Here is a 21,206-nt window from a genome sequence, read left to right as displayed (position 1 = left end):
ACTCCCAGTGGCCAAAGATGAGATGGTCCATGCATCAAAAAGCATAACTCTAATAGATAAAAACACATCAAACACATCTTTTAAAAAAAACTATGAAGTCACACTGTTTTCCACAGTGGCTTTGACAATTTACATTCCCACTGACAATGTACCCTTTTTCTCCACATCCTCCCCAACACTTATTATTTCTTGTCTCGTGCACTGAAACTAAAAGAACAGTCTGTGTCAATTACACTCAAATACAAAAAATATACAAACATACATGTCACACCAGGTTAAAAAATCTATGAGGTCATAATGATATATTAAAAAAAAATCAGTGGTTCCATTTGAAAGTCTTTTAGGGCACCAACCTCTCATTCTAAAATTTGACAAAGGGGGGAAATTATCCCACCTTTCCTGTATTAACTATATTCCAGTGTAATCAAATAATTGACAAAAAATAATTCTTCTTTATAGAAGAATTCCTCTTAGTAATTACAGAAGGGATGATTGAATCAGAATATCTATATTTTTTTAGCCCCTAATGAAATAATAGCTCCAGACAATGGTCATCCAGGGTGGCTAAAGCCATCTGTGGAATGATGCATAGATCAGGCCAACAATATTTGAAACCTCTGGTGAATCTTCACATTACAAAAAATAAAACAAGATAAAATACAACACAATGAAAAGATAGTGCATCAAACATCATATGCCCTTGATATGATATAATAATGAGTCCACAGCATCACTTATGAAATGTTCTACCAAAAAATTGGACTTGAATATCATCAAGCATCTCAATATAACTACCAGTTAATAGGAAATATACAGATGAACATGTCAAATGACACCACAGAGATGCAACTGGCCAATCCCAGAGTGTAAAATATGCAATGGGGCACAAGATCCAGTTTCTTCAATAAATAAGTGCATTAAAAAAAAGAGAGAGAGAGAGGGAGGGAAAGGGTTACAGATTTAAAGAATTTTAGGAAACACCAAATGTGATATGTGGACTTTATTTGAATCCTGATTCAAATAAATCAATTTAATAAAAAATGTAATGGAACAACAAGGTAAATTTAGTAAATACTGAAAACATATTTAATCATATTAAAGAAATAGTGTTGCACTGGTGGTGTAGGTAGTATTGGCAGCAGGAGAATTTGGGGCCAAGTTTCACACCATTTTGCTGAACAGCCCCCCAAGAGGCCAGAAGGCAGGATTTATGCTATGACTCTGTGAAGGAATCCATTGACTGCATTTGTAAAATTATGAAGATCATCTGAAGATCCCCTCTATCACATATGATATCAGTAAGTTGGTTGATTTTACCCATGATTTGGTAGACCTCAGCTGCCTTGTTTATGGAGCTGATATCCACGCATACCAGCCTTATAACAAAGTCTGAAATAAAGAAAAGATCTACATGTGTCTTCGTGGGCAGGCCCAACAGGCCCGGAAATAGCTGAGCTGGAAGCATGGGGTGTTGAGGGTGGGCTTGAACACGCATATACACTGTGCTACAGTGGAAGTTTTGTGTTACAGCAATCCTGTTTCCATTGTGGTATACCACAGCCAGGATTGCATGGAGTAGATGAAATGTGAGGATCTTGGTCAATCTGAAACCCCCATGGCCCTCTTTCCCCCCTCTTCTTTAATGTAAGCATTTTTATAATTTAGATGGAAGTTGTTTTTTTCAGTTAATTTTGATTCCAATCCTTCAAACTCTCCATATCTGCTTTATAACATTCACTGCACTAATCCTTCTTCAAGTTGGGGTGGGAGTGGAGACAGTTTAGTTGCATCTTCAAGAAAAGTCTTAGTGAAAAACAAATAAATGTTCTTTAGGTCTTTTTTTTTTTTTTAAAGAACTAGTGTTAAGGATTTTTTTTTTTTTGGTAAGGAGGGGGCTCTAACAATGATTTAAAAAATACTGTCTTATCTCTCAGAGATACATACTGATATATTTAAGGGTAAGGTAATATTGTGTCTAGTATTTACTTCATAATTATCCAATAGGTGGGGGTAAGGCATAGGAGAGACAGTGTAGATGAAACACGACTGGACACATGCTGATAATAGATGAAACACCATGCCATGCACTGATCTGGGCAACAGGCATATGGAGGTTTATCATACTATTTTTTCTAATTTCATGTATGCTCAAAACTTCCATAATAATTTTCTTTTTCAAAAAAGCAGCTGAAGAAAAATTAACTGTCCAGAAGTTTCACTGAAACTGTGATAATGCCACTTTCCTCTTATACCAGGGAGAAGGAAGTCTACCTAGGCCTTCAAGTTTTCAGGCAGCAAATTTGTGATTCCCTTCTCTCTCTCTCTAATCCCTAAATGTTGCCTGTATTGTCAAGCACTCAAGGCTAACTCCATAATCATCACGGTACATATGTCTATCCCACCACTGGTATTTGACAAGGATGAAAACTTTACTTCGGGAGTATCCTGACTCAGTTATGTGTAGCAGGATGAAAACCTTTCTGAACCCTGAACAGACTTGGAATTAATTGACCCTCCAGTATTAATTGAAGGCCTTGGCTGAGTGAGAAAAAATAAATAAAGTAAGTCTTGACAAGCAATCATTAAAAGGCACTTGGTCAGCCTGGTGACAGATCTCTGCTGGAGAGCTCAAGAACTGTCTTCTCATAACTTCTCACTGAAAGAGCGAAAACATTTCCTTCCCCTGCTCCCATCAGCCTCTGGAGTCGTTGCTTTACGGAAACAAGGCTCAAAGTTTCTACCCTTCCATTCTGATAAAGTACAGAATTAATTAGGATTACACAATCTCGAAATCCATACATAGGGATTCTTTTTGTTCGAATATATCATGTGTTAGACAGTGACACCTATTGGTCAAGTGCAGTATTGTAAACTAGGACTGCTGAATATGGTAATACAGGCATCTCTAACTCAGACACAATAGAAAAAAGGCCAGACTAAATCCATGGCAGGAAAAAAAAAATCACTTTAATATGCATTTATCACCTTCAAATAGTCTAGGTAATTCCACCTAGACTAAAGGTGAGGTGGGTTGTTTCTTGACCCTTACAGGAAGATTTTTGATGAGCACATCAAATAGCCTGAACTGTAGTGATATTGCCTTTAAATTGCAATTAAATCTTTTTAAATGGGTGTTCCCAAAGTACTTAGAGCCACTTTGTTCTCTTAAGTGGAAAAATCACAGCCCAATCTCAAATCAGTTTTTGAGTGAATGTTATTTATTTTAAAATCTACCTGAAAATTCACAAATTCCAAGCTTGTAGAATCCAAATTAATAAAAAAATATATATTCCATACTCAAATTAGACAAATGATTAGGAGAGTACATTTGAGCATTATAAATGTTCAATGTGAATATGGAAAGAGGGAGTTTCTAAGTATGAAATAAATAACCTCAATCAATTATAGATAGGAAGGATAAATCCTCTCATTGAGGGATCAAACTGTAGGAGCAAAGATTAGGAAATATGAAAAGTAAAATCTCACCCAATTGTCCAGCCATCAACTTGATCCCCTCCCTCATCAAAAGTTCTTACTTTTTTCATTAGAATGATTTTATATTGCTTACAGAAATAATTTCTAGGGACACCTGGGTGGCTCAGAGTTTAAGCATCTGCCTTCGACTCAGGGCATGATCCTGGAGTCCCGGGATCGAGTCCTACGTTGGGCTCCCTGCATGGAGTCTGCTTCTCCCTCTGCCTGCGTCTCTCCCTCTCTCTCTCTTTCTGTCTCTCATGAATAAATAAATTTTAAAAATCTTTAAAAAATAATAATTTCTATAACATGGTATAATTTATAAATTTGTTTACATTACAGGATAAATATACATATGTGATATAAATATACATTTTCATATGTATCACATAAATATATGAAAATATATTTACAACATAAAATTACATCGTAAAATAATTTTAATAATGAAGTCAATGCGAAAACTGGGTTCAGTCTAAGTAATTTGTTTTATAAATCCCACTTTTTTATTGGAGTTCAATTTGCTAACATATAGCATAACATGCAGTGCTCCTCCCATCAAGTGCCCCCCTCAGTGCCCATCACCCAGTCACCCACACCCCCCTTCCACCTCCCCTTCCACCACCCCTTGTTTGTTTCCCAGAGTTAGGAGTCTCTCATGTTCTGTCTCCCTCTCTGATATTTCCCACTTATATTTTCTCCTTTCCCCTTTATTCCCTTTCACTATTTTTTATATTCCCTAAATGAATGAGACCATATAATGTTTGTCCTTCTCCGATTGACTTATTTCACTCAGCATAATACCCTCCAGTTCCATCCACGTTGAAGCAAATGGTGGGTATCTGTCGTTTCTAATGGCTGAGTAATATTCCATTGTATACATAGACCACATCTTCTTTATCCATTTCATCTTTCGATGGACACCGAGGCTCCTCCCACAGTTTGGCTATTGTGGACATTGTTGCTATAAACATCGGGGTGCAGGTGTTCCGACGTATAAACCCCACTTGAGGGAATACACCAACATACTGCACAGTGAATGATGCCTGAAATTGGAAATCTTAAACCTAGGCTTCTCCCTGATATAAAATAATTTTCCCTCCCTAATCTCTCAGTCATCTCCTTCCTATTTGACAACACTCTAATGGGTGGTGGGAGGTTTTCTCAGGCTCAGTTCTGAACTCACCTTCCCCTGTATCTTCTCCTCAATTATTTCTCCCTTCCAGAATCCTGGTCTCCTCCCCTCAGTGACTTGGAAGCCAGCCTTGACTGCCATGCAGCATGAGGGAGCACTAACATTTTCTTTTCTTCTGTGGCTCTCTCCCCTCACGTTTTAATCAATGCCAGATGAGCACTTTGGGGAATCCACTCTCAGGTCCTAAAGTCTCTGTGTGGCCAAGATGCTTGACCCTACAGGGAGCTGAAGACACAGCAGGGACTCTGAGAGCCTTCAAGTCTCTAGAGGGCACATGGGAAGCATGTATGTTCTCTGTAGTCGATGTGGTAACCACACTAACTCTGTGACAAGAAGTTTCAAATGGCAAAAAACCCTAGATTGTATGTAGAGGGAAAAGAAAAGAAGAAACAGACAACCAAGGCCCCTGACTGATGCATACTTTGCTAATGCTTCCATAGGAAGAACAACCAGTTAATAACAGACCAGAAAGGCAAACTTGCAGTTAATTTTTACTTTCTATTCCCATCATCAAAGCATGTTTAATGTGATCCTGCATGGAGCAGGAAGGTCCTTGCCAAAATAAAATCATGAAAGGTTGGCCATCTGTGAGAGTTAAAGGAATATGGAAAGAGTCAGAGAACAAAGGAGCAACTCCTAGGATAAAGAAACATTATTTAACTCATGATTGTTTTCTGCTTTATCCTTGTTTACGGTAGGATTGTGGGGTGGAAGAGTTCAGAATCTTTAAGTAAATAAAACATTACAGTCATGCTGAGTTATTCAAGTCATTCACTCAGGGAGTCGACTCCAAGAGAGTTAATTGGAGTCACTTGGGATTGAGCAGGTTACACTTCCTACAGAAGCTAAGTGAAGGCTCAGACAAAGCAGTCGTTGGAAAAGTCAGGGCAAGGTTGGTAGTTCATGAGGACAAATTAGTTGAGCCTGAGAGAGCTTGGTGAGCTGATGCATGTCCTGAAGAGTAGGATCTTCGCAAGCAGATTCAATGTTTTGCTTACACACCAGGATACTGGTTATGAAAAGCTGAGAACTCTATTGGCTAGAAAGGCCCAAGGCTGTTATCCTCTCCATAAAAAGGTAGGAATAAATCAGTAGTTCTCAAAGTGTGGTCTCAGGACCAGCAGCATCAGTACCCCCTGGAAGTGCATTAGGAATGGAAATTTGGGGGGCCTCACCCCTACACACTGACACAGAAATTCAAATGGCTGTGTTTTTATAAGCCCACCAGGTGACTCTGAAGCACACCTAAGCATGCTTGAAGAAACTCCTGGAATAAATGACAGAAATGGTTCAAGAACTTTGTTACAGTGAAATAGGGATACCAGGAGTCCCTCCCTTCCTGCCTGGCTTCATCCCTGTCCAAGCCAGCACAGTTGCATGCCCAGATACCTACAAGAACCACTGCTCTCATCTCCCCATCTGGTTCAGGCTCCTCCAGTCAATTTCCTGCAGTGTTGGCAGAGTGAGCCTTGAAATTACGAATCAACTAGTGTCATCCTCTTGATTAATACCCTGCAGTAGCTTCCCATAATATTTAAGATCAGGTCCAATTTGTGACCTGACTTCTGCTGTGTTGCTCAAACATTCTCCCTGGCTTGAATCTCTTTGTACCCTAGACTCCAGACCATTTGAATTGCTTTTAGCTCCTCAAATCCAACTTCCCGGCCACGATGCATGCTTTTTCCACTACCTGAAACCCTCTATCCATGTCTCTTCATCAGGCAGATCTGGAGGTGACTTGGTAGGAGGAAGAGGAAACCCACAGGGGTAAGAGTCATTAAAAAGAGGAAGCCGAGAGAGAGAGGAGAAAGGAGAAACTGCTACCCAAAAGAGTACGAGCCTGTGCTGTGAACTAGGTCCATGGGGTCTCAAAGCCCATCCTAGCTTTCAGCTTTCTCTTTTGCAGGTGCTCAACCTATCCCTGACTTCCCCTTCAATGCCCCCAGCTTCTTGTGGACCCTCTAGCCCCCAAATATAACACACTCTCTGGAAATTAGGCTCTCCATGGCTTCCAAATAATAATTAGCTACTGGACCTGCAGGGGTTCTCAAAGTGCGGTCCCCAGACCAGAAGTATCAGCACCACCTGGGAACTATTTAGAAATTCAAATTATTAGATTGAATAATTCTGAACCTACTGCATCAGAAACTCTAGAACAGAACTCTGTAATCTATATTTTCAAAGATCCTCCAGATAATTTTTACATGCAATAAAATTTGTATCTAAAGTAGTTATGTTAAAGCCCATGCTAATGGAAGACCACATATTTTCCTCAGCCTACAAGAGGTCATCATTATATTTTAGGCCTTTGGGTGATGATACCACTCCCTCTCTTGTATAAAGCTCAAAATTGTCTCAGGCAGTTGGAGCTAGGCAGAGCATGTGTGGCCCCTTGAAAGAGTATACCACCGGGGTACCTGGATGGCTCAGTGGTTGAGCATCTGCCTTTGGTTCAGGTCATGATCCCAGGGTGCATCTGCCTCTCCCTCTGCCTATGTCTCTGCCTCTCTCTCTGTGTCTCTCATGAATAAATAAATAAAATCTTATTTAAAAAAAAAGAAATAGTAAATACTGGTGATCTTTTGCTAATCCTTTATACCATATTTTAGTTACATATATTTAACATATACAACCTTGGAAGGTAGGAATTAATATACCCCCTTAACAGATGCAAAAACCAAGTCTCAAAGAGGCCACATAATTTGCCCAAAGACACTCAACAAGAAAGTGATAGGTCAAAGACTTAAATGTGGGTCTGTCTAGCTCCAAGCCACTCACTCAACTATACTATTAATTCCTACAGAGGTGCAGGGGTGGTTACCAGAAAACACTCTGCTTCTCGAGGCAGGTCCCTCTTCTCAGTAAACACGGCAATGTGTTGAGTTTCCTTCTGCCCATCCTGCCTTTCTTTCAGCCTCCTTTCTTTCAGTATTTGCTTTGGGGTTTCTCTTCTCCTCACTGACCAATGATTGTGATGATGCAGTTTGCATTTTCTGTTGCCATGCAGAAAGTGGCAGACGGTGATATCTTGTGTGTGTATGTGTGTATGTGTGTGTGTGTGTGTGAGAGAGAGAGAGAGAGAGAGAAAGAGAGAGAGAGAGAGAGACTTCTAGATGAAATGCAATGTGTAAATGGAAATTGTCATCATTATCCCCTGAATAAATGGAGAAGATGAACATTGGCTCTAGCAGAACTGGAAGGAAAAATTGGACTGCGAACAAAAGCATTATTAATTTAAGGAACTGCCTGAATTTGCCTCTGGCAGTTTCCTTTGTAAACACCGTTAACACTCTGGAATGCTTGAATTGTATCTAAATGCATAGCTTAAATATGTAAAAACAGAAACCTAGGCATTACTTTTAGGCATCCAGAGAATTGTTTACTTCTAAAATCTGCCAGAACAAAATACAGCTAGCATATGAGACTTCCAAATTATGAGGGTCTAATATTTCTCATAACAGAGAATATAGAATTGTTGACTACCTCCCACCCAAGACCAGATATAATTTACAACTGACAAAATATGGGTCTGTAACACTGCTGGTGCAGAACGTGCTTCTATTTGTGTTTCTCTGTAACATGAACATGATTCTTGGAGGTAAATGGCTGCAGCAAGGGATATCTTTAGGCAACAGAGTTATTTAAGTGGCCAAGTCACAGTTGAGTAACTTTGTAAATGAACCTGGTAGAGTCAACTCTGTGGAGAAGAATAATTGCATCTTTATGACCTCATTCTGAGGTGGAAAGCCCCTCACTCAGCCACCACGGTGGGAGGCATTCATAGAAAGTTGTATTTTGGACACTAGAAACAGGTAAGTTACACTTCCCAGGAGGAAAATATATCTATGACTTTGGATGAGGTAACTCTAAGTGAAAAGCCATCCTACCCTCACCAGGTTTACAGGTTTTCCCAAATAATTTGGAACGTAAACATGGACTTGTCAGTTCTCTGGAGCCCAAAAAAAGCATTTGGGAGACATCCTGACCGAGTTTGGTGAGCAACCATATACCCCAGGAAATTCCCCATTTAGAAGCAAGAGAATAAAGGATGGGTAGAAAAGTTGTGGTTAATTAGGAACCAACCAGCCCCTGGAGCAACTGGTGGTAAACTAGCATTTTCCTGAGCATGAAAGAGTCAAAGTTTCAATCCCCTGTGAAAATACAGAATAATAATAATAATAATAATAATTAATAATAATAATAATAATGACAGCAACCAATAGAGAATAGGGGCTTACAATGTATGAAGTAAACACTATTATATATATATATATATATATATATATATATATATATATATACACACACACATATATATGTGTATATATGTATATATATACACATATATATGAATTAATCTTCTCAACAACTTTATTAAGCAATTTAATAATATTATTTGCATTTCACAGATGAAGCAACTGAATACAGAGGTTTTATAATTTCCCCAAGTTAGAAAGCAATAGAAGCAGAATTCAAACTGAGTCTCTAGAGTCCCTACTCCAGAGTCCCTGCTCCTAACCATTAGATAGGTCATCACTTGGCAGGGAAAGATCATGGGCTTTCAAGTTTAGCACGAGGGAATGGAATTCTAGCTTAGATACTTGGAGATCAAATATGACCACACACACACACACCACATGCACTATGGAATATTACTAAACCATAAAAAGAATGAAATCTTGCCATTTGGACCAACATTGATGGAACTAGAGTGTATTATGCTAAGTGAAATAAGTCAGTCAGAGAAAGACAAACAAATGTCATATGATTTCATTCTTATGTGGAATTTAAGAAATAAAACAAATGAACAAAAGAAAAAAGAGGAAAACCAAAAAACAGACTCTTAACTACATAGATAAATTGACAGTTACCAAGGGTAAGTGTGGGGCGGATGGGTAAAACAGGTGAAAGGGATTAAAGAGTGCACTTATCATGATGAGCACTGAGCAATATACAGAATTGTTGGATCACCATATAGTATTTCTGAAACTAATATAACAGTGTATGTTAACTATACTGGAATTAAAATAATTTAAATTAAAAGTGTGATCCTGAGTAAGTGACTTAACCTTATACCTGGCCTAAAAAGTAGATAAAAATCTCAACTAGCAGATTGTCATAAAGAAGGTACTTAGGACTTAGTAGACACTCAATGAACAGTTTCTTAAGGTACATCTTCTTCAAACTCACTAACCATTTCTGGCTATGACCCAGTATTGGAATGGCAACTATTAACTCCAGACTATTTCTTGGCTAAAGATCTAAGAGGCACAAGCAGAATGGGATGATTGCAAGCTATAAAGGAAAGAATCATAAGTATGTACACACACAAATATACACACATACTGGATTTTTGTGGAACTTAAAAGACAGAAAACACCTGCCTTCTACATTCAAATCCTATCACATTTATCAGGCTCCTAGCACAGTTGGCTGAAGATCCACACTTAATTCTGAATCAGATTTTTGTTTGAAGAGTGTCAAAATTTTAGATTTTAAGTGCCAGGAATTTGTATTTTAAACAGATATCACTTCATATACATAAATATAATAAATATAAAAAATATAAAGGGGTGTGTGTGTGTGTGTGTGTGACAGAGAAGACTGTGTATTTCCCCCTATGGTGATTTTGTAACAAATTAACCTCATTGCTTTAGGCTATTTGAAACTCTTCATTGACTGGGCTGGAATAATTCAAAACCACCATGAAATGATTTCACTTAGGTTGTATTTCCCTGGGATTATTAAGACGAGACTTTACCCCCTTCACAACATTTAACCATTTTTCAAACATGGCTAATGACTGCTTTTTCTCCCATCCATTTGCCATATCCTTACCATGAAATAACTAGAAGAGAACATATTATTATGAATTATTTTTTTTAATCTTTCCAAGCAGAAACTGTGAAATAATATTGTGCTTTTTCATCCATCCCCCTATTATTTGGCTTCTTTCCTCTTTCCTGGGGAAGAGAAGCTATTTCAAGAGTAGAGAAGATTAATTATTTTCAGATGCCTCCTTACCTTTCACTGTTAGACTCTAATCTCAATGGATTCATTTAAAATAACTCTTTGATCATCGGGGTATTATTGAGGAAATTGCCACTATGGTATATTCTAAAATGTATTTTTGATTCTAAAAAACACAAGAAATTTCCCAGGGTGTAGATCCTAGTACATGCCCCGCCTCCCTAGTTTTATCTCTTGGTAAAAATGTCCATTGAGAAAAAGAAAGTAAAGTGATTTTCTGTTTATTAAGCTATTTTGATAGATAGGAACAGAGACTCATTAAAGTCACTTCAAGAAAAGGGAGATTGAATATTAACTAGACTTATTGTGATGTTCATTTCACAATATATATAAATATCAAAGCATTACATTGTACACCTGAAGCTAAGATAATGTTATACGTCAATTATTTCTCAATTTTTAAAAAAGTCCTTGATGTTTGAGGAAAAAAAGAGAAAAAGGTAGAGTGAATTATCACAAAGTCATTATAAAAGGTACAGGAGTACATTTAATTCAATTTTCTCTCCAATGTACAGAAGAAACATTTCCTGTTCTCTCTGGCCCCCTCAGAATGGCTTTGTCCTCTTGGGAAAAATATCTCTTATCTGAGAAGGTCCTCGCCTTTGATAGCAATGAAAAAGGCGAGGGACACATGCCTAGCCAGCCAGATGAACCTGACCCAGTCCAGCAACCACCAGCGATAATTCTTCCCCACTAGCTCTAGGATGACGGGTAGGTGTCCCACCCTCTGTGCCTGGGCAGGTGGTGGTATCATGGGACTAAACAGAGAACACAGAAAGGGCAGGTCTAGAGGGGGAAAGGATGAGTTCACATTTGCAAACGTCCACGCTAAGGCACCCGTAAAACATGCAAGAGTACATCTGGGTTTGACTCTCACAAGACAGGCCAGAGCTGCAGAGAGAAATCCAATGACTGGCCCAGGCTACACAGCATGGTGGTGGTGGTGGCAGCACTGGAAGTTGAATGGAATCAGGTCAGTGTTAGTTCTGCCATTGTACGCTGCCCATAATGCCCTGCATCAGGCGTACCAGTGACGGGTGAGGCATGAAGCTGCCTCTCTGGCCCTCAGCTCTCTGTACCTTTTCCCTTTGCTTCCTCTTCCACTTTCCCAGCTTTCAGGCTCTCCAAGCCTGCTCGGTTCTCCTTCTCCTTTATCTTAATTAAAACTAGACTCAGGAAAGGATCCATTAATATTGCCTTCCCCAGGGGGATTGACTCTTAAGTAGCAACTCACCATGGGCAATGATGAGAATGATGAACATAATGATGAGCATAAGACTTACGGATCTATTTTGTGTTTGTCCATGCTGAATTTTTCCCTGTACCTTTTAAGGCTTTCCAGACTGTTCTTCCCTCTATCCCACCGAAGATATGCAAGAGAAAGACCCAATCCTACACACAACTTCTATTTCTGGGTCCTTCAAAAGCAGGAGATCTTAGGGTAGAGCTGCAAGAGAAATACAGGGTGCTTGGTTTAATATGAATTGCAGATAGGTAAGAGGTTTTTTAGTGTAAATATGTCCCAAGCATTGCTAGGGGTATACTTATGTTAAAAAGTTATTCATTGTTTAGCTGAAATCCAGATTTACTGGGTGATTTTTCCCGGCTCATTTGTTGTTGTTGTTCTTGTTGTTCTTGTTCTTGTTCACTAAATCTGGCAATCCTACTAGAGGGCAAAGGGAAAGAGCCTTTGCAAAAATGACATTGGGGATAAAGAAGAAAGAAGAAAACAGCAGGAGAGAGGGAAACACCAGGACAGCCTCTGAGAAGGCCTCACAGAACTGAGCTTGAGTCCACCCCTCATACCAAGGTTGAAGCAAAGTACAAGATATACTTGTACCCCATGAACAAATTCTGTCTGCATAGAGAAATGATACTGTGTCAATTGGAAAGAAAACTTTCCCCCTTTCAAATAAATAGTAATTGCATAATATAATGCTTTCACTGAAACCTTGGTGCAAAGATACAGGTCGTTTTTTTGGAGTGACAGAACTTGGGAAAACTTAGCCTGTGCAAGGGAAAGGGTGCAAGTTCTGAGCTAGGCCTAACATTTATGTCTGAAGCAAGGAAAATAAGCATTTACATCAGTATCAACCCTTTTTGCCTTTTATAGGAAACAGCAAGACAGGCTGGTCTGAAACAAATACCTTGTCTGTCTAGTGAAGTGTCTCCTTGAGCTAATTTTTCCTTTAGATCAGAATTAGATTTGGGGGCTAGGACCTCAGTGGAGAGGCACTAAGTAGGATCCTCTAGGGGTCTGAGCCTCTGACCTCAGGGCATGCTCTAGAGTCCTCAGGACCAAGCAGGGCAGATATACCCAAAGTCCCCTAACATCAAGTAGCCATTTGTGCTTAGACAATTAGCTTTTTCTCTATTAGGCCTCAAAGATTGAGATGGGAGTGATCTAATAATGACTGAGAATAGATTTCCTGCCAACTAGCAAATAGGAGACCTCAGACTAAATTTAATTTTATCCAAAGGAAGTGATGTGACATTTCTAACATTCTGTTTTGTGAAGAAACCTTCACAACTGCAAAATAATCATCATTACTGCTGAACATTGACTACTTTCTGTGTGACACATGCCATGTTCATTGGTTCGGTTTCTGTATCACAAAATTATTATGAAACAAAAGGAAGGATCCTTTGTTAACAGAGTGTCAGTCTTTCGGGAGTTTGTGAAAAAGATCTGAGATGACTAACAGAGGACATAAAGCAGCACCCACTTCACTTACTGATTACCCTGGCTTTGGTCTCCAAATCTAATTCTGATATAAAGGAAAAATTAGCTCAGGAAGATACTTCACTAGATAGACAAGATATTTGTTTCAGAAGCCTGCCCTCTACCAGCCTGTATTGCTGTTCCCTGTAAAGGGTAAAAAGAGTTGATCCTGATGTAAATGCTTTATCTCCTTGCTTCAGATATAAATTTTAAGCCTAGCTCAGAATTTGTGGCCTTTCCTCTTGCACAGGCTAAGTTTTGCCAAGTTTTGTCACTCCAAAAAACCCAAAAAACAAAAACAATAACAACAACCTATGTCTTTGCACCAAGGCTTCAGGGAAAGCATTATATCACACAATTACTATGTAGTTGAAAGAGGGAAAATTTTCTTTCCAACTGGTACAGTATCATTTCCCTACTCAGACAGAATTTGTTCATGGAGTACAGGTATCCCTGTTGTACTTTGCTTCAATTTTTTGCACTTCTGAGATACCGTGTTTTTTACAAATTGAAGGCTTATGACAACCCTGTGTAGAGCAAGTCTGTAGGCATCATTTTTCCAAAAGCATTTGCTCACTTTAGGTCTCTGAGTTACGTTTTGGTAATTCTCACAATATGTCTAAATTTTTCATTATTATGATATTTGTTATGGTGATCTGTGATCAGTAATCTTTGATGCTACTATTGTAATTGTTTTGGGGTGCCATGCCCGTATGAGACAATGAACTTAATCCATGAATGTTGTACATGTTTTGAGTCTTCCACCAATGAGCTGATACTCCATTTCTCTGTCCTTGGGCCTCCCTATCCCCTGAGACACAGCAATATTGGAATTAGGCCAAATAATAATCCTACCATGGCCTCTAAGTGTTCGAGTGAAAAGATGTTACTCATTTCTCACTTTAAGTCAAAAGCTAGAAATGATAGAACTTAACTAGAAAACATGTCAGAAGTTAAGACAGGCCAGAAGTTAGGTCTCCTGTACCAGTTAGCTAAGTTGTGAATACAAAGGAAAAGCTCTTGAAGGAAATTTAAAGTGCTACTCCACTGAACACGTGAATGATAAGAAAGTGAAACAGCCTTATTGCTGATATAGTGAAAGTGTTAATGATCTGGATAAAAGATCAAACCAACCACAACATGCACTTAAACCAATGCGTAATCCACAGCAAAGCCCTCTCTTCAGTTCCATAAAGGCTGGGAGAGGTGAGGAAGCTGCGGAAGAAAAGTCTGAAGCCAACAGAGGTTGTTTCATGAGGTTTAAGGAAAGAAGCCATCTCCATAACATAAAAGTATAAAAGGAAGCAGCAAGTTATCCAGAAGATCTAGCTAAGATAATTAATGAAGGTGGCTACACTAAACAACAGATTTTCAATGTAATGGAAGAATAGTCTACTGGAAGAAAATGTCATATGGGACCTTCACAGCTCAAGAGATGTCAATGCCTGGCTTCAAAGCTTCCTAGAACAGGCTGATTCTCTTTTAGAGGCTAATGCAGCTGGTTCCTTGAAGTTGAAACCAGTGCTCATTTACCCTCTGAAAAACCTGGAGCCCTTAAGAATTATGCTAAATCTACTCTGCCTGTGTTCCATAAATAAAGCAACAAAGCCTTGGTGACAGCACATCTGTTTATAACATGGTTTACTGAAAATTTTAAGCCCACTATCGAGACCTACTGTTCAGAAAAACATCCCTTTCAAAATTATACTGCTCATTGAAAATGCACCTGGTCACTCGAGAACTCTGATGGAGATGAACAGTGGGATTCACATCATTTTCATGCCTGCTAACACAACATCCATTCTTCAGCTTATGGATCAAGAGTAATTTTGATTTTCAGGTCTTATTATTTAAAAATTCATTTTGTAAGACTATGGTCAGAGCTATAGCTATAGTGATTCCTCAGCCCCTGGATACAGGAAAAGTAAATGGAAAGCCTTCTGGAAAGGATTCACCATTTAGATGCCATCTAGAATATGTGATTCATAGTTAAAAATCAAAATATCAACATTAATAAGAGTTTGAAACAAAATTATTTCGATCTTCATGGATGACTTTGAGGGGTTCAAGGCCTAAGTGGAGGAAGTAATTGCAGGTGTGGTGGAAATAGCAAGATAACTAGAATAGAAAGTGGACCCTGAAGATGGGACTGAATGCCTCTAATATTATCAAACTTGAATGGATGTGTTATAGCTTTTTATGGATGAACAAAGAAAGTGGTTTCTGGAGATGGAATCTACTCCTGGTGAAATCTTCTGAAGATGGTTAAAATGACGACAAATGACTTAGAATATTACATAAATTTAGTTGATAAATCAGAGGAAGGGTTTGAGGACTGACTCCAGTTTGGAAAGATGTTCTCTTCTGGGTAAAATAATATCAAACAGCATTGCATGCTATAGAGAAATCATTCATGAAAGGAAGAGTCCATCAATGCAGCAAACTTCACTGTTGTCTTATTTTAAGAAATTACTGCAGTCACCTCAACCTTCAGGAACTACCAACCTGATCAATCAGCAGACACCAAGGCAAGACTCTCCACCAAAAGAAAGGTTGTACTTCATTGAAAGCTCAGATGATGGTATGCATTTTTCATCAATAAAGTATTTTTTCTTAAAATATGTACATAGGTTTTTTTAGACATAATTCTATCACAGACCTAAAAGACTATAACATATGGTAGATACACTTTCACATGCACTAGGAAATAAAAAAAAATTCATCTGACCAATTTTATTGTGGTGATCTGGCACCAAACCCACAATATCTCCAAGTATGTCTGAATTCAGTGTTCCTTCTCCAGCACTAAAAAAGCAAACAGGTATTGGCTTACCCAGGAAACATTTTGTGCCCCCAACACCTTAGTAAGAAGATGTGAAATGGTTTTTCTTTCATGATGAAAAATAAATCAATCTAGCACCTAATTTTGCAGTCTCAAGTCATCTTCAACATGTCACAAAAAAAGAAAACATCATCATCACCATCTTGCTCAACAATGACTAGCATTATAATGTCTGTCCATAATTACAAAGATTATAAAAGGAGACAGATCATGAAAAGAAATCTTGATTCTTGACCAAAGTCTTAGAAATTAGGTTTTGAAGAGGTTTTAACATTTAACCTTACAGATGAACCCCTTACCAAAATTTATTGGAAAAGATGGGGGGGGGGTGTTTAGGAAAGATTTGTGTTATAGGATTTACTGTCAAGTCCGTGGTCTCTGGACTCAGTACAGACACACTTGATACTACAAATAGTTCAATCAGAGGTTGGTCTTAAATATCTTGATGTTGAAGGCAAGGTGTTATTGATGTCAATATAAGCACCTTGTGCTGGGGGAGCTACGTGCCGTGGAAAATGAAGGTAGAAATAATAGTTTCTTTGTGAAGGAATTGGTAGGCATATACATAAATATATGATATGTAATCCCATGAAGATCCCACAACTTTGGCCTCCTTGACATTTATACTACTGTCTGAACCATCACAAGTTAAAGGCAATTTTTCCTTTGGTAGAAAAAATTAAGATCTGGACCTCTCTCCACCTGGATGTCTCAGAGATTTTTCAAAGTCAAAAAGCCATATTTCTATCTGCCTTTTAAAAACATCTTTGCTCTGGGTTAAGTTTCTCAGTATTGGAGACTGGAGTTGCAAATATGAAAAAGGGAAGACTAGACTGCACCATTATCCATGAACTCAGGGTTTTTTAAAATACAGATAGACAAATAGAGAAATATATATATGATATACATAATATATAAAATATACAAATAAATATAAATATTAATAAGTACAAATATAAATATATATACATATTTCCTAGCTCTGTCTAGCAAAGAAATTAGAAACAATAATACTCCAATAGTAATGAGTACACCCAAATTTTGGTACTAGGAATGGTGCTCTCTGGACAAAATATGTATTCTAGGACTGGGGCAGGAAAAGTACAAAATGATCCCTTTTGTACTATATTGCTCTAGAAGTCAGAAAGTATCCAAAGAATGGCAAAGACTATTGAAAGCATACAGAAACCTATTTTAATGTGTTCTCAGAAGTAAACTCAGGGACGATTTGAGCATCAGAATAAATATGACAGCAGTAGATTATAAACTTATTTTTAAAAAGAAAATCCATGAACCTATACTGATTTAAGTAAATAAATACATAGATGGGAGGATCAGAAAAGCTCTTCCTAACAGTCATATCGGTATAGTAATATGAATACAGGTGCAATTATGAGTTGGAAAATCAATAATAGGGAAACAAAAGCAAAAATAAACTATTGAGACTTCATCAAAATAAAAATCTTCTGCACAGTGAAGGAAACACCAACAAAACTAACAGGCAACCTGTACATTGGGAGAAGATATTTGTAAATGACATATCTGATAAAGGGTTAGTATCCAAAATATTTAAAGAACTTATATAACTTCACACCCCAAAACCAAATAATCCAGTTAAAAATGGGCAGAAGACATAAACAGATATTTTTCCAAAGAAGACATTCAGATGGTTAACAGACATATGAAAAATGCTCAACATCACTTACCATCAGGGAAATGCAAATCAAATAAAACTACAATGAGATATCACCTCACGCTTGTCAGAATGGCTAAAATCAACAACACAGAAAACAACAAGTGTTGGCAAGGATGCGGAGAAGGGGGAACCCTCTTACCCTGTTAGTGGGAATGCAAATGGGGCAGCCATTCTGGAAAACAGTATGGAGGCTCCTAAAAAGTTAAAAATGGAACTACCCTAAAATGCAGCAAGTGCACTACTAGGTATTTACCCAAAGGATACAAAAATATTAATCAAAGGGATACATGCCCCTGGTATTTATAGCATTATCAACAATAGCCAAAATATGGAAAAAGCCCAAGTGCCCAGGAACTGATGAATGGATAAATAAAATGTGGTATATATACACAATGGAATATTACTCAGCCATAAAAAAGAATGAAATATTTGCAACGATCTGGATGGAGCTAGAGAGTGTGATGGTAAGTGAAATAAGTCAGTGAGAGAAAGAAAGACAAATACTATATGATTTCACTCATATGTGGAACTTAAGAAACAAACAAATGAACACACTGGAGGAAAACAGAGAGGCAAACGAAGAGAAGAAACTGATGGCTACCAGAGGGGAGGTGGGTCGGGGATGGATTAAATGAGTGATGGGTATCAAAAAGAGCACTTGTTGTAATGAGCACTGGGTATTGTATGTGGTGAATCACTAAATTCTACACCTGAAACCAATATTGCACTGAATGTTTACTAGCTGGAATTCAAATAAAAACTTGGGGGGAAAACCCCAAATTTTAAAAATTAAAAAAAAATCAACAATGGATGCTCAAAGTATCAGATAAAAGTTTCATAAGGCACATGATATTTACATAGCCTAAAATATCTCACACAAAATTCTTGATGATTAAAAAGTTAATGTTGCAGCGAAGAAATCTAGTGAACATCATTCTGAGTTATCAATGTCAATATCACTGATATTGGAACAGACCTACTTTAAGTGTCTCATCCTATGAAACGCCAAGTTGGATACATCCAACTTCTTTCTTTCTAAAAATCCATAATCTGCATCTAATCATAAAGAAACATTAGCTTGGCACAAGTTGAAGGACATTCCACAAAATAAATGGCTTGTACCTTTCAAAAGTGCTAAGACATGAAAGACAAAGAAGGTTAAAGAACTATTTAAAATGAGAGGACAATTACACAGACAACTAACTGCAGTGGATGAATCTGGAATGGATCTTGGGAGACAAGTGACAAAATCTGATTTTGTACTGTTGATTAAATAACAGTATTGTATCAACATGAAATGTCTTGGGTTTTATTATTTTACTCTGATTTTGTAGGAGCACATCCTTTTTCTTGAGAAATATACACCAAAGTGTTTAGAAGTAAAGGAGCAAACAGTCTCCAAGTTACTTTGAAATCGTTCAGAAAACAAAGCAACGTGTGTATAGGAGAGAAGAAAAGGAACAAGAGCAACTGGGGCAAGATGTGAAAACAGGTGAATCTGGATAAAGTATAAGGTGATATCTTGTACTATTCTTGCAACTTTTCTATAAATTTAAAATTATATCAAAAGAAAATTTACAAAAATCTACCCATTTTTCAAAGCCCAAGTGAATCCTTACAGCTTCCATGAAGCTTTCTCTTCCCACTGCAGAATGAAATAATAAATCATAGAATTTCATTGCTGAAAGAATCTAAATACTTTCTCCAGAGGAATCCTGTAGTATGGTGAGTCTGCATTATTCATCAGTTATTAATTAATCAAAGGAGTTCTGAGGAAGTCACTTCTCTTGTCTTCGTGTATTACCAAAATCTCCTGCTATCATTTATCTCTCCACTTACACTGCAAGCCTCTTGAGACTTGAAAATGTGTTTTATAAGTTCTTTAACCTCCTGACCCCTTGGTCACATTCCCCACTCTTTCCCTACCCTTATCCTCCCCCCACCGATCCATAGCCTCTTTGCCAAAACACACACACACACACACACACACACACACACACACACACAAAGGACAAAACTGGTGAACTGCTCCTATTCCTTCTTTACCAGCCATTGTGATACCCCAGACTGGATTAGACCACCTTTGTACATACTCCCCATAGCACCCCATTCTTATACCATAGCACTTAGCGTGCTGAACTGAAATGGGCTATTTTCATGTCTGTCTCCCTCACCACATCCCAAGATCCTTGATTAAATAACTATATGAGTAATAATGGTCTAATTTTTGGAAGTCAACACTTGATCCCATTTTCTGTACCATTTCAGATAATCTGCTTCAGAATCACTTGCTAGAAGGTAATGAATCTTCTGATGAATAAGGGCTGAATACCAAGTTTATCAAATTTATCAATTTATCAGGCAATTCTAATGCATATCAATATTTAGAGCCACAGATGGAGCAGAATGAAATCACTTTCCACTATCCCTGCCCCTACATTTCACCCTTTTCCATATTCACCTCTAGTGTTAAATTCTCCAAAACAAATTTTGCTGACATCCTGCAGTTTCTACTCAATTTACACCCTCCTTATTGGAATAGATCTGGCCTCCTGGTCTGCTTTGCGGATCCAGCCTCCTAGTCTGCTTCTCAGTAGCAACGTTAAAGAATTTTGCAAGACCCTCGTGTCCATCCAAAATTTGATGCTAGTTGGTGCTAAAGAAGTCAACTTATCTAATGTATCTGGGAAGGAATGCAAAGGAAATACATTTGAACATAATCAAAATTTTATAGAGAAAATAACAAAAAGCATATGGGATAAAATACAAAAACAGAAAAATATTTGCTCTCTAGCCCTAGTCCTACCAGAAAAGAAGGGTTTTCATCTAGAAAAACAGCGACTTTCGATTAAGCCAGCTGTTACATACAATCACATATCCCTTTAAAGCATTAGCAGTGCCCTTGGAGTGTAAAAAAGTGGGTGAGAGGACATAGTATCCAGTTTTACTGAGGATCCTAATGGGGTGACATTTTTAGTCTGTGGACCTCTGTTGTGTCTTAACACAGCCTTTTTGTAAGCTACTAATTACTTCTGTGCTATGTGATTCTGGATGAATAGTAAAAATGAGATATTCATTTCTCTTCCTTTTAAATGCCATACCTTCATCATGATCTTCAACGTTTATGAAATGAAAAAAAACAGACCCCCAAAAAATCAATGGACAGCATCTTGAACACTGTGACATAAATTATTCTGAGTTAATAATTTACTAGTTTCGAGAGCCAAGGGAGATAAAGCAAGATCCC

At 37.9% G+C, this 21,206-nt stretch overlaps 2 long non-coding RNA genes across 2 annotated transcripts in view; one reads left to right on the top strand and one right to left on the bottom strand.

The window, feature by feature from the left end:
- LOC144312222 (uncharacterized) overlaps positions 1-8,296 on the bottom strand; it is a 46,459-nt gene extending 38,163 nt beyond the window's left edge. Inside the window, exon 1 of the long non-coding RNA XR_013377688.1 lies at positions 7,491-8,296. This is a non-coding gene — a long non-coding RNA (uncharacterized LOC144312222). The remainder of the gene's footprint in view (positions 1-7,490) is intronic.
- A 115-nt stretch (positions 8,297-8,411) lies between these two features.
- LOC144311802 (uncharacterized) overlaps positions 8,412-21,206 on the top strand; it is a 53,780-nt gene continuing 40,985 nt past the window's right edge. Inside the window, exon 1 of the long non-coding RNA XR_013377315.1 lies at positions 8,412-8,481. This is a non-coding gene — a long non-coding RNA (uncharacterized LOC144311802). The remainder of the gene's footprint in view (positions 8,482-21,206) is intronic.

Source organism: Canis aureus, chromosome 4 (assembly GCF_053574225.1).
Source record: "Canis aureus isolate CA01 chromosome 4, VMU_Caureus_v.1.0, whole genome shotgun sequence".
NCBI lineage: Eukaryota > Metazoa > Chordata > Mammalia > Carnivora > Canidae > Canis > Canis aureus.
Note: the sequence above shows the minus strand (reverse complement) of the source record. Positions and strands in the feature narration are given on the sequence as shown.